The following is a 19,493-nucleotide window of genomic DNA, read 5'->3' on the forward strand; positions in this document are numbered from 1 at the left end:
TGAAGAAGGGTGGACATACACAAGAATTGCAGAAAGGTTTGGAGTTTCCCATACAAGTGTGTCCAGAATGTTGCAGCAATTCAGGGAGACAGGTATGAATGTCCGAAGACCAGGACAGGGTAGACCACGGGTAACAACTGCCATTCAAGAACGTTACTTGAGAGTTTCTTCGTTGAGACAACGGTTTGCAACCGCTCGCCTCCTTCAAAATCAGCTTGAGCAAATTCATGGGGTGCAAATTAGCACTCAGACAATAAGAAATCGCCTCAGAGAATATGATTTAAGGCCTCGTGTCGCGGCAAGAGGCCCAGCTCTTACCCCAGCTATCGAAGGGCTCGTTTGGATTTTGCGAGAGAGCATATCCATTGGGAAGAGGCTGATTGGGAAAGAGTTCTCTTCACAGATGAGTCTAGATTCTGCCTCTACCATTGTGATCGACGTTCCCTTGTATACAGACGTCCACATGAAAGATATGCTCAATGCAATTTCCTGAATACTACTGGTTTCGGGGGAGGATTGATTATGGTATGGGGTGGAATATCTTTGACTGCTCGCACAGACCTAGTGGTCGTTGATAATGGAGCTATGAATGCTGATAGGTATATAAGGAACATTCTTGAAGAGCATGTAGTACCATTTGCCCCATACATTGGTGAAAATTTCATTTTTATGGACGATAATGCTAGACCCCATCATGCGCGCATCGTTCAGGAGTACCTTGAAGAGGTTGAAGTCTCTCGAATGGAATGGCCAGCAAGAAGTCCAGATCTCAATCCGATTGAGCAGGTTTGGGACAACCTCAATAGAAGTCTCAGAAGTTCAGAAAATCATCCAGCTACTCTTAATGACTTAGGAATCCAACTCAGAGAAATCTGGGAAGGATTAGATCAGAACATTTTAAGATCACTCATTTTGAGTATGAACCGTCATTGCCGAGCTGTAATTAACGCGAGGGGTGGAAATACCAAGTATTAAATCACTTATCAGCATTCCAGTATTTTGAAAATTGTTTATTTCTCTTCTTTCACATAAGATTCGGTGAAATCCTGAATTTTTCTTCCATTTAATGTGTCTTGTTAACTTTCATTAAAATTGAGATTTTCAGAATGTGCGTTAATTTTTTTGCGCAGTGTAGTTATACTAACTAACGAAGAAACTGCATGTTTTAAATTTTTTGATAATGCGTCAGTCCACCGCAACACTCCCCAGCACGTCTCGGCATTGATGCAATAAGATGGTCTATTTCTTCTTGAGGGATACTTTCCCAAGCTTTTCTTGGGGGCTGGGGTAAATTTCCAAGCCTTCTACCCATGATGTTCCAAACATGCTCAATGGGCGAAAGATCCCGATCCAGATCCCCGGATCTGGGTGACCATGGCAAAAAAATCACATGGGTCGCTCTGAAAAAGTTTAAACTAACTCTGGCAACATGACTCATTAACTTTCGAGCCAGTTAAGGTAAGGGAGACCATATTGCTGCACTATTTCTTGAAGGTAACGCAGCGCTGTCATGTTACCTCAACTAACGACTAAAGGTGACCTACTTGCATGTGCAATAGCACCCCATACCATAACGCCTACTGTCCGGTGTACAGGGTGGGCAAATAAGCGAGGTAAGCGGCTATATCTCAGGATCCACTCATCGTAGAGACTTGCGGTAAAAAATTTTACCACTAAAGTGAACAAGGGAACACACTGGAAATTATTTTGAAGTTCATACCTCTACCGCTAGGGGGCGTAATAGCTACCATCGAGTAGAAAAATGAATTTTACTCGAAAATGTTTCATATGAAGTTGAAGAAGAAATCCCATCAAATTTGTATGAAAAAACCAAAAGGTCGCAAAGCGATAGTTTCAGGCGTTCTGGAGTTATAGCCGAAAGAAGACACAATTTAGTTTTTCAGTGCATCAGATGAAGAATCTCTTTTTCGGCCATAACTCCAGAACGCCGGAAGCTATCGCTTTGCGACCTTTTGGTTTTTTCATACAAATTTGATGGGATTTCTGTTTCTGTAGGAACTTAGAGACACAATTTGGTTTTTCGCCGTGCATCAGTTGAAGAATATCTTCTTTCGGCCATAACTTCAGAACGCCTGAAATTATCGCTTTGCGACCTTCAGGTTTTTTCATGCAAATTGAATGGAATTTCTATTTCTGTTAAGAAAATTCTATCATTACATTTGAAATTTCGGAGTACAATGAACAAAACAATGAACTTCTGACTTAGCGCCCCATATCGAAAGCAGCAAAAACAAATATATCATGAGTATGTTTTGTCCTCAATCAACAAGATATTATCTTTCAGACGAGATCTAGTTTGCTCAAAAATGTTGAGCCAAACTGAAGTTACAGGCGTTTCAATCAGTCAGATTTCTCCCTTTCACCTACCCTTATTTGATGTCGAAAAATCGAAAGTGACAATTTAAAAAGATAGAGAATTTTCCAAAGATTACTGTGATGATATTTTTTCTTCAACTTCATATGAAACATTTTCGAATAAATTCATTTTTCTACTCGATGGTAGCTATTACGCCCCCTAGCGGTAGAGGTATGAACTTCAAAATAATTTCCAGTGTGTTCCCTTGATCACTTTAGTGGTAAATTTTTTACCGCAAGTCTCTACGATGAGTGGATCCTGAGATATAGCCGCTTACCTCGCTTATTTGCGCACCCTGTACATGACGCTCAACATCAAACTGAGGTTCACGTCTTTCTCCCCGACATCGTCTAACCCTTCTTCGGCTATCATGTGCACCCAAGGAGAATTTAGATTCATCAGAAAAGACGAGCTGATGCCATTCCACATTCCAATGTTGACGTCCTCTGCGTTGGTATTCGTTACGATTATATAACGAATAATTTCAATACCTTTAACCAAAGCACTGCATTTTGACAATTAAATGACATTTCTTTGAGTTCGACTTTTATTTTTTTGGCGAAGTCCAAGAATGTTACTATGATGGAAATGATCCCATCAATAAGTCAGTAGGCGAGATACCAAATGAAGACTCTATTATTATTATTATTATACCACGTCGTCAAGAGTATATCCACTTATCAATATGTCGTTAGTGTGGGAAATTTATGGATTCTATTGGTTCATCAAAACATGAGTTATATAATCATCTTTAGTACTATAATTTAGAAAATCGAATTTCCATTTATTTCGATTTGATTTAATTTCTATCGTGCTGAAAAACAGAATGAATTTCGGCAAATAGAAAATTCGATAACCGAACAAAGAGCTATGGCGCCTACGAGAATTTTCACCCAAAGAAAAACGACCCTCTTGGGATTTCCTAGAAATGACGTTATGATAAATCCCTGAAAGGAGATTTCAAGTATGTCCATTATCGAAGACATTGAGCTCGTCTGAAAATCTCCTTTCTACCCTCCTCCATCCGAACATATAGAGATGTTCTCGGGAAACATCGACTGTGAAATTGTATTCATAAGAGGACTAGAGAAAACTTCCGGAAATGACATCTTCAGAGCATATTCTTAGGGTTTGTTATTTTCTCGGCGGTTTTTTTATATTTCCGTGAGATAATTGCAGGAATGTTTCCTATGGATTTTACCGATATACATCGTTATGCTTATTTGCTTTCAAAGAATAGAGAGTGTAGCAAGGGACAGAGTTGTGCACTGGGTCTTGGGATGGATACTGAAAGAAAACTGTCAAGGACATTCATCCCGAAGTTCGCTTGGAAAATTTACATTTGAGGAATAATATCCTTGAAAAATTAGCAGGATCTTCATGGGGTGCTGATGCCAGCACACTTGGTACGGCAGCCTTGGCCTTGGTTTTTTCTGCTGCTGAATAATGTTGTTCTGTTTGGTTCAATAGTGCTCATATTCACAATATTGATGCACAACTTAACGTTTCTTTGAGAATTATTAGTGGAACTGTTAGATCTACACCTTTACAGTGGTTACCAGTGCTATCACATATACTTCCGACTCATATTCTTCGGAAGGTTGAAGTCAAGAAATCTTGGGATAAATTTAATTTCTACCCGAACTTATTTCCGATTGCATCTTACCTCTCAGATTCTAGATCTGCTAGATTGAAATCACGCAAACCTTTATGGATTAATACCTTCCTTCAATCTAATTCAAGTGACAAGGAAATTTGGCGCTCGGAATGCAGTTCTTGTAATGTCTTAAACAAAAGTCTAATCGTTGATCCTTCAGAGAAAGTTCCAGGTCTAAATATTCTAAGGAAAATTTGGTTTATTTTAAATCGACTAAGGACTTGTCATTTTTGTTGCAATAGTATTCAAATGACATTCTATTGAAAGCCCTCTATGTGAGTAAGGTATAGATAAAACCTTCGAATACTTGGTAAATACTTGTCCAATTAATAAATTTCATGGTTATTTCCAAGCTATCTCTTCAGTTTCAGATTCTTTTTCGGAATGGGTCGCTAACTTTAAATCAATATAAAGAAACTAACATACATTACTAACTGAGGATCTCTGAAGCCCTGGGAAGTGAGCCACCGATTTTACAGACCGAGATACTGGCGCTCAGGAGTGTCTTAAAATGAACCTCAAGGGGGCGTATGTCTACATCACCACGGACAGCCAGACCACACTGAGGTCCCTGGAATCGTACTGCCAGGGGTCTCTGTTGACTTGGGAGTACCGTATCACCATAAAGCAACAAGCGGAGACAATAAAGTGACTCTACTATGGGCACCAGGGCACTGTGGGGTTGAAGGAAATTAAAAAGATGATGAACTTGCAAAAAGTGCATCAAGGTTAACACCTGCTGGGCCTGAGCCTTTCTGTGGGCTAGGAAACGACCAATATAAAACTGAGGTCCAGCAATGGGAGTTGAATAACAGGATAACCTACTGGACTAACACTCCTGGACTTGCTCAGGCCAAGAAATTCGTGACGGTTCCACCTACCTACGCCAAAAACCTCTTGAAGCTGTCACGAGCCGAGCTTCGTGTGATGGTGGGACTGCTGACGGGGCACTGTATGTACAAACATCATTTGAACCGTATGGGAAAGTCAGCAGACGAGATTTGCAGGCTCTGTGGATCGGAGCAGAAACAGCCAAACACATGGCATGCAAGTGTCCAGAGCTGGCTGGCCTAAGAACCATTCACATGGGTAAGCCGGTCCTGGATACCCTAGAGGTAACGGCCAAGGCCCCTAAGGAGGTTGTCAGTTTTATTAACGTCATTGACGACCTCCTTGGGTTTCCATGAATGAGTAGAGTAGAGAACATAAGATCTACATGGTCGCAGTTCCCGGAAGGCTTACCGAGCCACAACGACCCCAATTCAAATAATAATAATAGCATTCATCACTCCTTTCTGGTTCTTTTTTTTATGTTTTCAGATTTAATTATAAAGTCGTCAACCGTTGGTGAAGAGAAGGGATGGAGATGATTTTGTTTGGATCAAGAGAAAGCCCTTCAAGGTGAATATGTCAGTGAACAAACCACTACAATTTTACGGGCAGACAGAGTTTTTGCTGAGTATTTTATCTGTGCTCTTGTATCATACGTTGAAACGTATGTTGATGATGTATGTGGAGGTGGGCTTAATAAAATCAATCGCTACTAGAGGTATTGGTTTCGTCTTCATCCCTCCACCCTCAGTACAACAAATAGACCTACTACCTAAGAAGCAGATGATCCATTTATCCAACAATTCTACCGATGATCATCTCTGCAACGTTCGCTAAGTATCAAGGCATATTTGCGCACCACATTCAATTACCGTTAATTCTACATAGGTCCGAATAATTGTCTCATGCGCTCTTCCGGTCTTGGGCAATAGGAATTTCCGACATTCCATTACGACAGAATGGACGCCTAACAACCGCGCATCCAGACGAATAACCAGCTCGGCGTTTCGGCCGTCTGATCGACGCCATTCACGCAACAAAGCTGCTGTTGCAGCTGTTTACGACCGCGTTTGTTACGGCCGGAAGGGCCTACTTGGTTTCCAGCGGGTAGGAATGAGTTTTGGATGCAGTTTGGGCGGAATTTGTCGGTATAAACGCCGACGAGGTCCGCTGATGTGGATGGCAAAAGGATTATCCTGGAAGGGGATTGGATTAGGAGGAACGCTGCGATTTTTTCACAAACGTTTATTATTTTCGACGAGGGTGGATTTAGGTCACAATCGCGAAGACTGGGGGAGTTATCTTTCTCAAATTTTTCTGTTTACTCCACCGCACCAAATATTGATATGATACCAAGTGTATACTGTTCCACAAAAGTTAAGGAAGTTTGAAAATGTTGTGACTGGTTCAAAAGTTGCTGATCCTTATCCACCAAATATTCATTTATGAATAATTAAATATGTATTAAGTTTCTTATATATGAAAGGTTTTTTTGCTTCTCGTTTTTCAGTTTCAGACAAGTTCTTGTCGTTTGCGTTTCTCAGAATTTTGGATCAGTTTTACGTTCTTATAATCAACTTTGATTCAAAATCTGAAAATTTTTTTTGCAATGGACTAGTTTAGTGATGTTGATAATACTATATTTGACACGATAGAATTAAAATATAGAGCAAAACTGATGAATCAGTGAACAAATTTTGAAAATCCATCAATAAATGACTGAGAAATAGATTATTTAAATTTACGTATTTTAGCGCGGAACGTCTTTGGTCTGTGACGTCACGGCACTTTCCTGTTTTCGCTACACCCTAAATTACGTTTAAATACTTAGCCGCGCCAAGGCTCTCGCGCCGTTTGTAGTTGTACAGTGTAGTTTTAACTCGAGTTTTGTTTTTATGTTACCATAATAGAAGAAGGCTTCGTGAAAGGACAAAGTGACAATTTGCCTAAAATAGATATATTCGCAGTGATGAAGTTTTTTTCTTCAAATCCATCTTATGTCAGTGCTGAAATAAAAGGAGTTAAACTTTTCAAGTAAGTATCTACTTTTGAGTTTGCTTCATCATGGTTCAACTTATAACGATGATTTATTTAAAAAACGTTTCATAAACAGTTTGTAGTTGAGTACTGGTTGTTGAAGTCTATACATTATCAATGGCAAAACATATTTATGTGAGGAGTAAAAAGTAACATATGAAGTAGTTTTAGGTCCAATTAAGTCACGCCTCATTAATTTGCATCACTTCTTCCTTTGATTCATATCATTTGGTACATGAAAAAACAATTTATCGGGGTTTTATATGTCGTGCTTTTTTTTTATTTCAGCCATCGTGTAACGAACAAAACACGACACGAACGGCACAAGTGATTGTACACCAATGAATTCGTAAGCACTCTGCGAATACCAGTCGCCTCGTGTAAGTGGCGTGACGTCACAAACTAGACGCTGCGTACTATGAAATTATTCTTATTCTTCTAAGAATCTATTCTTCAAAGTCCCATAAATATTTCATCTCTAGAGATATTTCAATGATTCTTCCACATCTCTGTTTCATTATACTTAAATTTTTAGAATTAATCCTCATCAAAAAAAAAAATGAAAACTAGTCCATTATGCCTAGACGTGAACTTAGTGTGCATGAAACCAATAGGGCTAGGTATGACCCAAGTGGGACATAATCAGAGAGATGTTACGAGTATTTTTCAAGTTAGTAAAAGCGTAGTCTCGTCCATTGATATCGAGAAAATGAAAAAGTTACCAAAAGACCGAGGAGTAGATGTCCAAGATCTACCACTCATGCACAAGATCGGGTTCTGACTATGTCTACACGCATAGAGCTTTTGAGAAGTTGTCATATCATGCAACAGCACGTGAATTGGAACGATCAATGTATGTCTGTTTTGTTCACAGATGAGTCGAGATATGGACGGTTTTCAGATAGTCGGCATGTTTGGGTATTAAATCATTCCCTGGTATACAGAAATCGCAGATAGGTTAAGTAATTTCATCCGTTCAGAAGTGGAATAGTTATGTTTGGGAAGGCATTTATTTCAATGGACGTACAGAATTGTTAGTTAATGATGCTACCATGAATGGGCAAATTCACATATTGACAATATTATAACTATGATTTGCTGCTATCGAACTAAATTTCTTAATTTTGACGGTACTCTGGAAATTCCTCAATTTTGGATGATACTCTGGAAATCCAAGGTATTCCAAATTTGGCCTTGACCCCTCGGTTGCCGAACCTCAATGCCATTGATTACACACAAGATCAGCTACCCAAGGCTTTGGATTGTAATCAACCACCTCCACATACACTTCAAAAACTCAGAAGGCTTTTACCGCAACTCTGGAGAGAAATTTATCGAGACTACTTCAACAATCTGATCGAAAATATGCGAAGAGATTGCAAAGCTGTGATTGATCTTCGAGGAGGCCATACTCTTTACTGATTTATATTTTTCTAGTGAACTTTTTGTCAACCACAAACACTAAACATTAATTTACATCTGAAACTGTGAAACTTATAAAAGAATTAGACAAAAATCGATTTCAATAAGTTAGTAAACATTTAGATTTCTCACATTCAAATAAAATGGAAACTTTTGAAAAAATCTCAAAATGTCTGAAATCTCTAAGCTTTTGTGGAGCAGTATATTTTGAATATGAAATGAAATGAATATGAAATAGGTAAATGCCCATGACAAATACTCATTACTGTTTTTGTTAATTTGTCTCAATTGATCTGTAACGATTTCCAGTTCTTTCATTTTATTATAATTTTTATTAGTAACATCTGATAAAAGAATTTCCGATAAAGTAAGAATGTTTTTCAATACAACCAAAGTGGATTTAATTTCAGATTCCCAAATAATGTTCTTTGAAATGAGTTTAAATTTGTCGTGAAAAATAGTAGATAATTAAGAAAACGATGTTTCGAACTTAGCATAATAGTCTACCAGCTAAAATTGTTTTATACCCTTTCCAAGGAATTCTGAAAAATATTTCCAATGAATGATTTCCTTCTCAACATAACCCTTAAAAGCTGAAATGCGTTCGTTGGTCTGAACTGACCTTTAGTTCAGCGATACTGACATGAACAATAAGACTCATCGACCTTTGGTATGAAAGCAAATCCCCCCCCCCCATGTTCGTGCGTCGAACTTTCGAGATTATTTATAGCTTTTGTTATTTAATTATGGGGACATCCGAAAATTCTCTCCGCAGAGTTTTCGCATATTCAGGGTGCGAATTTTGAGATTAGAACTGGAGAAGGTTCATGGCCATTATTATGATGTTTATTTCTACATTATTTCCTCATCTTTCGACCAATCTGTGCGAGTTTTGTTTTTCCTAATAAACGAACGAAATTGATGCCTGCTAGCTGGATTTTATTGTCGGAAATAACAAAGCGGAACCATTTCTCCCGCAATTTCGGTGTTTTAGAACCTATTCTTCTCGTGGATCTCTTCCAGATGAAATTTGAGAAAGAACAACTGATACGCTCGTATAAACTGAGTGAAACCTGCAGCGGCGTACGTGCTCTGAAGTTTTCTCAGTTAGGTATCCTCTTGCAGAAGCAATTGTAAGTATATATGTTATAACTGGAAAAAAAGGTTTGGTCGGAAAGTTTCGGTTTCAGTACTTTAAGAAAGTTGTGTGCTTTTATCTAACGTTGAGAGATCAGATTGATGTTAATGTACCTATCGAGTATTTTAACTAATGTTTATAAATCATGAGCATGTATTCCTGCTGAAATTCACATAAAGGATATTTTCTGGATAATTGAAAAACCAATCTAAAAAATATTATATCATTCTATTCTAATAAACAGACTGAAATCTTCTTCACAGCATGAAAGCTCTAATTCTAAATCAGAGTAGTAGAATGAAACTTGTTCAGATAGAAACCTAAGCAGGCATTTATGGTTTCTGGGATATGCGCGTCATCAACTGAACACTAGTACCGTACCCTAGCACAGCTTTGTTGGACAATGTTCAAGATGCCACTGCATGAAACACAGTGCAAGATCTTTAAATTGATGGCAATAATAAATGATCAAAAAGAAACAAAGTTACCTATATCAACTTTGTAGCCGATGTTAAAAAGCCTTCGAGTACTTGTCAAATCATGCAACAGCGGCTTTTGAACGCTTCTGGTGTTTTGGTTTCAATTTCAACAGCTCGTCGAAGACTTCCAGACATTAATCTATATTTTCACTACTTTTAAGGAAGATTTCACACACTCAAAATCATATACGACTTCGATTGAAATGATCCAAAGAGCACGTGAATTGGAACAATCATTGGAGGTATGTATTGTTCACAGATGAGTCAAGATATGGATGGTTTTCAGATAGTCGGCGAGTTTGTGTAAGGACTCATCCTCTGTAGCCAAGAAATCACAAATTGGTTTATCCGTTCAAAGGTTGTACGGTTACTGTTTGAAAGGACGTACAGAACTGTTGGTGCTTGATGCTACCATGAATGCGTAAATTTACATAGAGAATATTATTCTATTGTTTTATGCTGCTATTGGCCCAAAATTCTTGGTTTTTGGACCATAATGCGGCCCCTTATTGCGCAAGAATGAAGCTCAGGAAATCCATGGTATTCCGCATTTGATTTTGCCCCCTCGATCGCCAGACCTCTATCCCATTGAACACGCTTAAGATCAGCTACAAAGAGCTTTAGATTCTCACCATCCACCTCCTCATATACGCTTCAAGAACTCGGACGTCTTTTACCGCAACTCTGGACAGAAATTGATCTAGACTACTTCAACAATCTGATCGAAAGTATGCAGAGCCGTTTTCAAGCTGTGGAGCGTTCAAGCGAGGAGGCCATACTCTTGAGTGAATTTTATTTTTTCAATTTTTTGAGTGAACTGATTTTGTAGTAGGTACAAATACTAAAAATAAGTTGAAACTTAATTAAAAATTAACTGAAACTGTGAAACTTATGAAGGTATGGGCAAAAAAATGATTTAGATAAGTGAGTAAACATTCAGCTCCATCATTTTTCAAAAATTGGTAAAAAAAGAAGTAGGACTTTTGAACCAGTCTCAAAATCTCTGAACGTTTATAAAGTTCCTTGAGCAGTATATTTTGATTATAAAAACCTTCTTCACTCGACATTATCGTGACTCGATGTATAACAAGATATTGTTCTGTGATGTTATAACTGAATATACTGCATATTCGATTTCCTGCACTGAAACAGTACAAGCAAATAGGAACGGCATAAAAACAGCTTACCATCGACCACGTTCGACAGGTGAGTCAACATATATCCCTGTGATTCTAATTCAGTCCAATTCCAATAATCTCGTTGGGTTCGTCGTGTAAATATTGCTGTTTCGAGCCTCCCCCCAAAAGCAGCCCGCTGATTTACTGGCTTCTTAACTTCTCCCGATCCCATTCAGCCGAGCATAATTTGATTCGGGGCCCCCATTCAACCGTTACGTGCTAAGAGAATTAGATCCCTCGGAATATTGGCAGTTAGCATGAAGTCGGGAGTCGCGCAAGGTGAGAAGTCTCATGTCCAGATCCTAACGAGGGTGGAAACTACGAGAGTACGAGTGTAACAATTATAGGAAGCGATTAGTTTGAAACGCAGGGGTCCACGCACTTACAGATTTTCTTAAGGAGAACTTTGGTGTTGTATTTTATGAATGAGCGTTTTCGTTCTCATGGAACGCTCAATGACTTTCCGTCCAAATTGTCTGATTCATCCTATGAGTAATAAACATAGATATAGGAAGCATACGTCATTTTCAGTAAGCTAACAAAACAATAAAAGTCTTGATGGCGTGCAGACGCTTGGCTGCTAAGACTTGGGGAGGTAACCCAAAAATACTGCGAAGGATGTGCGTCATGATTGTGAGGCCTATAATAACCTATGGGGCAATAGTCTGATATGGCAGAGCAATCCCTTGATACAATACGAAGGTGTTTATATCACTGGAACTATGAGAACGTACCTAACTAGAGCATTGGAGATCATTACAGATCTCAGAGACAGAGTGGCCTATGAGGCCACTCTAAAAGTATCTAGGGTAGGTACCGATAATGAGAGAATTGGGAATCAGAGAGCCTGGTCCTCCCTGACTAATTACATACTAATTACTTCTGTGGCGTAGACAAATGTACCTACAAGAAAAAGTTTCAGGAGAAGAAAATACCGAAAGAGAAACACTCTGGCGGAATCTTCCTGGTTTGGATCATTCCAAAAAGTTTCTTCAAAATTTTGGCACTGCGAGATCCAAGAAGTATCTGGATCTTAGCAAGAATATACTACACCTCATCACTGGATTCCTCACAGGTCATTCTCACCTTAGGAAACACCTCATGAGAATGCTACTATCAGAAAATGACGAGTGCAGATTCTGTGGGGAGAAGCAAGAAACTCCAGATCACCTGGTGACAGAAACCTTCATGAATTAATACTTTTCTTTAATCCATTGAAAGTGAAATTTGTCTTTCGGAATGAAATTCTCGTAAGGTCTTCAACAGAATCTCATGAAATCCCATTTTGAAGTGTTGAGTATAAAGTTGAAGGAAAAGTCTTTAAAACACTTCTGTAAAAAATCAATCTTTGGTTTGATAATGGCAAATACGCCGAAACATTTAACCAGATGATTTAATATATAAGGTTCCAACAACAGAAGCGTTTTATAAACTTTTCCTTCAACTTTTAACTCTTCAACAGAAGTCTAATCGTTGATCCTCCAGAGAATGTTTCAGGTTTCAATCTGCCATGGAGAATTTTATGTACTTTAAATCGACTCAGGACTGATCATGTTTGTTGCAATCGTATGCTCATAAAATGGCATATTATTTGAAAGCCCACTAGGTGAATGTGGTGTAGAAGAAATCATTGAACATAATTGGTGAATACTTATCCAATTTATGAATTTCATGGTGGTTTACAAGCTATTCATTCAGTTTCAGATTATTTTTAAAAAAGGTCTCTAACTTCAAATCAATATAATAGAAATTGTAACATTTATTACTCCTTTCTGTTTTTTTTTCTTTTTTGTTTTCAGATTCAATTATAATATACCTATGGCGGAAAATAAGGACGAAGAACGAAATTTTATTTGGATGAAAAAGAAGTCCTTCATATCAGCATTGCTATATCTACAAATCTGTTTATAAATCATCGAAAATAAAAATTATAGAGCTTACTTTCAGTAACTCAATTCGAAGAAATCCAAGTAGACCAAAAGTAAACCAAAAAGTAAGAATATTATAAGACTCACTTTGCATGAACGATTGAAAAATATTTTTCCTACAACTGCTATGAAAAGTAGCGTATTCTGCATAGTTTACTCAATTGCAAAACTATGTATTGCGCATACTGTGGGAAATATTATTCCCCACGGCACTTTGCCCACACCTTCCTTGGTAGACCAATGAAATTGGATTTTTGAGTCGTTTCTATGGAAACGCAATAAATTAGCACATACTGTCAACGAAGGTCATTTTGATTTGAATCCATTACTTGAATTATTGAAATTTGTGCAGTTGTAGGAAAAGTATAGTGTGCAACATGTGGAGAAAGTCCTTTTCTCGCTCGTGTGTTTGCGGCACTCGCCTTTCAGGCTCGTGCCACAAACTTCCACACTCGCGAGAAAAGTTGGACTTTCCCCACTTGTTGCACAATATACTAATAATTGATTGTGGTATCAAATGAAAACACTTTTTACACCCATTTGATAACCCAAATTGATACTATTATTATCATATATAATTATATAATTAATATTCTGATTGGGTAATTGAAAATAGAAATTATTCTTGAAACATCAATAAGCCGCCCCAAAAATGGAGCTGGCAAAATCCATCAGAGAGAAGGCTGACAAGCCTGATAAGTGCATGAGTTTTAGCGTTAATAATTAGTAAAAATAAAAAAGAAAATACGCGTCATCTGAAATATTTATGAGTAATAATGCTGAACTATGCTTATTTTTTATGTTAAATTTCTGTTGTTTTTGACAGAACACACTCTCATGCGGTAATTCGTAATTTCTACAAATGGGATTTAATGCTGATCAAACTTGAAATGCCTGAATTTTGGAGCCTACCCTAGCCACCTCTTAGTAACGGCCCTCATTGTTGACCATGTTTGAAAAGCATTCTCTTCGATATTTTTCATAAATTAATTCATTATTTCAGAAAATTACCCATAGCTTTACCATTCAGTTACACATAAGGCCTCATCATTTAAAAGTGAAAGTGCGAACACTTCGATTAAATCCAAAAGATTTTTTTCATCCATATCGACCTACAGGTGTATGGACCCCTTTAGCGGGGGTTGAAACTACGAATGTAACAATTACAGGCAGCGATTAAGCCGAAAATAAAACGGAAAGCAGAGCGGGGCACGCGAGAGCATTAAATTGTTTTGTTTTTATTTCGTTTCAATAACGAGACCATAAAATAACCGGATCCAAGAGGGAGAGAGGAACTGCGATAAATATCAAATGAGGATTTTGGCAGTTTTGGCGTTTGTTTATTGGCGGTTTGCGAACGGAGAGTTCCCGAGGGTGCATTCCGAATTTAAGGATGGATGTAAGTGGTACTTCTGTCAAATAAGTATCGGCAGGAGTTCAATATTGCGAGAACAAATCATTTATCGGTTCGGCGTGAAGCATACAAATGTTCGGGGAACGCTTTTATGTTTTTTCTCTTCGTGCTAAATGGTTTTTGGTCTTATTGGGTTCATTCAATTCGATATCGTTACAATGGAAATAAATCGCGAAGCCTCCTGAAATTTCAGTCCTCTAATGTGTGCTCTATACAGGGTGGTTCGGATTTTAGTTCAATAACTTTGTCGTCGGATATAACAACTTTTTTCATGAGAAAAAGTTAATGAAGGGTGTTTTTTTTCGAGGTATATAACTTTATGTTGGCATTACTGTTCAAGATGGCGACCGATTTAACAGCTGTCAAGTGATTTATTCTCAGTTTGGTTTGGCAATTCATCATGCATAGACTCACGCCTGAACAACGCTTGCAAATAGTGCAATTTTATTTCGAAAATAATGGTTCTGTACGGAATACGTTTCGCGCACTACGTCCATTTTATCGTTGACAAAATCGTCCATCAGAGCAGTTAATTCGATCAACCATGGAACGTTTTCGCACCAGGTTTACTCTTATTGATAACTCGCATCCCCAGAGACGCCGAACGGTGCGTACAGAAGAAACTATTGCTGCTGTAGAGCGTAGCATTGAGGAAGACCCGAATGAGTCTATCCGCCATCGAGCACAGGAATTGGATCTGTGTCCATCCACTTTATGGAAGATTTTGCGGAAGGATCTTGGTTTGCGAGCTTACAAAATCCAACTCGTGCAAGGATTGAAGCCAAACGATCATCAAGTAAGGCGTAGATTCGTCGAATGGGCCCAAAATGAGATTGCCGTTGTTCCCGATTTTCATAAGCGAATTTTGTTTAGCGATAAAGCGCACTTCTGGTTGAATGGCTACGTCAACAAACAAAACTGCCGCATTTGGAGTGAAGCTAATCCTCAAGTGTATGTCGAAACACCGTTACATCCAGAAAAACTGACTGTTTGGTGCGCTTTATGGGCTGGTGGAATCATTGGTCCGTACTTCTTCAAAAACGATGATGGCCAGAACGTTACAGTCAATTGTGATCAGTATAGAGCCATGGTTACTAACTTTTTCATTTCTGAATTGAACAATCATGATGTCCAGGAGCTGTGGTTCCAACAAGACGGCGCAACATGTCACACAGCTCGTGCCACAATCGATTTATTGAAAGAAACGTTTGGTGACCGCCTAATTTCACGTTTTGGACCTGTGAATTGGCCTCCAAGATCTTGTTACGCTAGACTATTTCCTGTGGGGCTATATGAAGTCATTGGTCTATGCGGATAAGCCACAAACCCTTGACCATTCGGAAGACAACATTCGCCGTGTTATTGCCGATATACTGCCACAAACATTGGAAAAAGTCATCGAAAATTGGACGTCCAGATTGGACTACATCCGAGCCAGCCGTGAATATTCATTATTTATTTATTAATCATATTTAAAATTAATGCCACAAGATTATCTTGCGGATATATATAATTCATGTCAATCGAATAGTCCATCGTTGTTTTATTGCAATTTAAAGTTCTATAGCTCTAAAAAAACACCCTTTATATGTCCAAAAAGCTTCTTTTTCGAGATACAGGGAGTTTAATTTGAAAAAAAAATCAGTTCTTCACCTATAACTTTGGTTATATGACATTCATCCTCATGTTAATTTTTAGGTCTAGATGATGTAATGTTTCGAATAAGTTCTTTTGTGTCTCTTATCAAAGTTGATGAGTGGCATAGGTATAGGGGAGCGATGATCCTTTTGCTATTGACAATCTACACCACTGTCTTATTTTCGATGAAATTATCGTTTTGCAATTGCTGTTACGGTAAGTAGAAGTCAAAATAAATACATAGATGGTAGATGTCATACAATTAGCTTAGGTATTTGTAAACAGAACACCATCAAATATTAGTCGATTTGTGTATGCATCATCAAGTTATTCTCGACTAAACATGTCAGCTTACGAAGCCAAATTCTCGTCATTTGCTGGAGGTTTTAATTTTCTGTATTAATATGAACAAATCTGCGACTGAGGTTCATCGAATCTCTCAAATACCGATGATGAGGCCGCTATTAGTGAAAGAACGTCCAAGAGTGGTTTCAACGCTTCAAAAACTGCAAAAATTTGACGTCCAAAAACCAGCACGGTTTTTGAAGCGTGAAGTTTTGAAAACGACTGAATCAATCACGGGCTATCGTTATCGAATGCAATTACTGCGTTTGAGCCGAGCATTGAAAGACAAACGGCCGCAATATAACGAGAGATATGATAAAGTGATTTCACAGCTTGAAAATGCTCGAACCCATGTTTCGAAAGTGGTCAAGACATACTTCGAAAGGTTGAAATTGAAAGTCCTACCCCACACGCCATATTCTCCAGACGTTGCTCCCGCAGACTATCTCTTGTTTCGATGAATGGCACACGGCCTGGCTGACCAGCACTTCCGTTCTTATGAGAAATAAAAAATTGGATCGATTCATAGATCACTCCAAAAGATGACCAGTTTTTTCAACGCAGGATTCATACGCTGCCCGAAAAATGGGAGAAAGTAGTGGCCAGCGATGGACAATACTTTAAATCCTAAATGTTTAACCAGTTTATTGCAATGAAGCAAAGTTGCACGCCTATGTATTGAACAAAAAATGTTCTTATTTCAATGATCATATCATATTATAGACATTCCATGAATGGGGAAACCAAGATATATTTTTATCAAATATTCGCAGGCTTCTTCATTCTTTCTTTTTTTCCTCAATTTTATTTCCAGCAGTATTTTCCCGATCCGTTTATCAACATTCAATGACAGGTTATCGATGAATGAAAATGAAAATATCTGTTTGCTTTCGGCCGAAATTCCTCATCCGAAGGGAAATGCAAACAGAGAGGAAAATACTTCCTGATATCTCAATAAAGTACACAAGAGCAACGTTCTATTTTCTTTCCATTCCTTATTGGATTTGTCCATTATTTATAGCTGCGCTCAAATTGATTTCTGCCAGGTTTGAGCTATCGTAACCCCCAGAAAGATGGCTATGAGTTTCATACACGAAGTGGCAATCTGATGAAGGAACGGTCTCGTTGTCTGCAGTGGGATTTTTCGACGTGGCGATTGAAAATTTTATGGAGAAGGCTTTGGTTGAACGCTTAAAAAACGTCGGAATCCATACTGATATAATTAATCCACATGGAATTGAATAAAAAAGAATATTTCAATTTTAACTCCAAATATTCCCATATTTGAAGGAAGAAAAGTGGTTAATCATTCGAACATTTTTTTATATGCCAGAAGAGATGATTATATTGTAACTACAGGATAATTTACTGTCTTGAAGAGGAAACTTGAATACTTTTTCAGTGTTCGTTCTTCATATTGATCACTTTATAATTTCGTGACAATATCTCCAATTGTAGAATTTTGAGCCAGGGATAGAACGATGAGGATGGACTCACTGTCCTTAAATAAGTTTTGATGATTCATTCATACAAAATAGCTTTCGAACAGAAGCTATGAAGAAAAAACTAAAAAAACCTTGAAATTTCAACGCTGTCTAGTTTGCTAACGAAGCGTTTACGGAAACATTTTTATTTTGTATCACTTTGTATAGTTTGAGATGACCAACTGTTCAACCAAAGCGTTAAGATAGTTTTGCTTTAAATATACTTGGTATAAGTAACGGGTGTTTTTTTCGAGGTATATAACTTTAAGTTAGCATTACTGTTCAAGATGGCGACCGATTCAACAGATGCCAAGTGATTTATTCTCAGTTTGGTTTGGCAATTCATCATGAATAGACTCACGCCTGAACAACGCTTGCAAATAGTGCAATTTTATTTCGAAAATAATGGATCTGTGCGGAATACGTATCGCACACTACGTCCATTTTATTTTGTTCAGCGATGAAGCGCACTTCTGGTTGAATGGTTACGTCAACAAACAAAACTGCCGCATTTGGAGTGAAGCTAATCCTCTAGTGTATGTCGAAACACCGTTACATCCAGAAAAACTGACTGTTTGGTACGCCTTATGGGCTGGTGGAATCATTGGTCCGTACTTCTTCGAAAAAGATGATGGCCAGAACCTTACAGTCAAAGGTGGTCGGTAAAGAGCCATTATGACTAACTTTTTCATTCCTGAATTGAACAACCATAATGTCCAGGAGCTGAGGTTCCAACAAGATGGCGCTACATGTCACACTGCTCGTGCCACAATCGATTTATTGAAAGACACGTTTGGTGACAGCCTAATTTTACGGTTTGGACCTGTGAATTGGCCTCCAAGATCTTGTGATTTAACACCGCTAGACTATTTTCGGTGGGGCTATGTCATTGTCATTGTCATTGGTCCATGCGGATAAACCACAAACCCTTGACCATTTGGAAAACAACATTCGCCGTGTTTTTGCCGATATACGGCCACAAATGTTGGAAAAAGTCATCGAAAATTGGACGTCCAGATTGGACTACATCCGAGCCAGCCGTGGCGGTCATATGCCAGAAATCATAATTAAAATGTAATGCCACAATATACAACAAATAAGTTCTATAAATATAAAAAAAACACCCTTTACAAAATAGCTTTCCAACAAAGGCTAACGCTCTCTAGTTTGCTTACGAAACGTTTTCGGACACATATTTATTTTGAATCACTTTGTATAGTTCGAGATGACCAACTGGTCAACCAAAGCGTTAAAATAGTTTTGCTTTAACTATACTTGGTATAAGTAGAACTACTAGCTTACTCTTCAAAATGCATGTTTGGTCGTTATAACCTCGTTCACCGGATTTAAATACCAAAGAACAAGTATGGGATATTATAGGAAACAGCCTATTCATTCATCACCATCTTCAAAAACTTCACAGTCAATCCACCAATATTTTAAATTATCCTAGAAAACTAAAAAACTTTGGTTGAAAATCTGTCTGCCGGACTGTCAGTCTATTTCTGCATATTATTCTAAAAACTCTAACTTCTTAATTCTACAATTCTCATCCGATATAAACG

At 38.1% G+C, this 19,493-nt stretch overlaps 1 protein-coding gene across 1 annotated transcript in view; it reads right to left on the reverse strand.

Annotated features, from left to right (window-relative positions):
• Positions 1–19,493, reverse strand: part of LOC123678563 (pleckstrin homology domain-containing family G member 5) — a 363,969-nt gene that overhangs the window by 299,697 nt on the left and 44,779 nt on the right. The gene's annotated exons all lie outside the window — the stretch shown is intronic.

Source organism: Harmonia axyridis, chromosome 4 (assembly GCF_914767665.1).
Source record: "Harmonia axyridis chromosome 4, icHarAxyr1.1, whole genome shotgun sequence".
Lineage (NCBI taxonomy): Eukaryota > Metazoa > Arthropoda > Insecta > Coleoptera > Coccinellidae > Harmonia > Harmonia axyridis.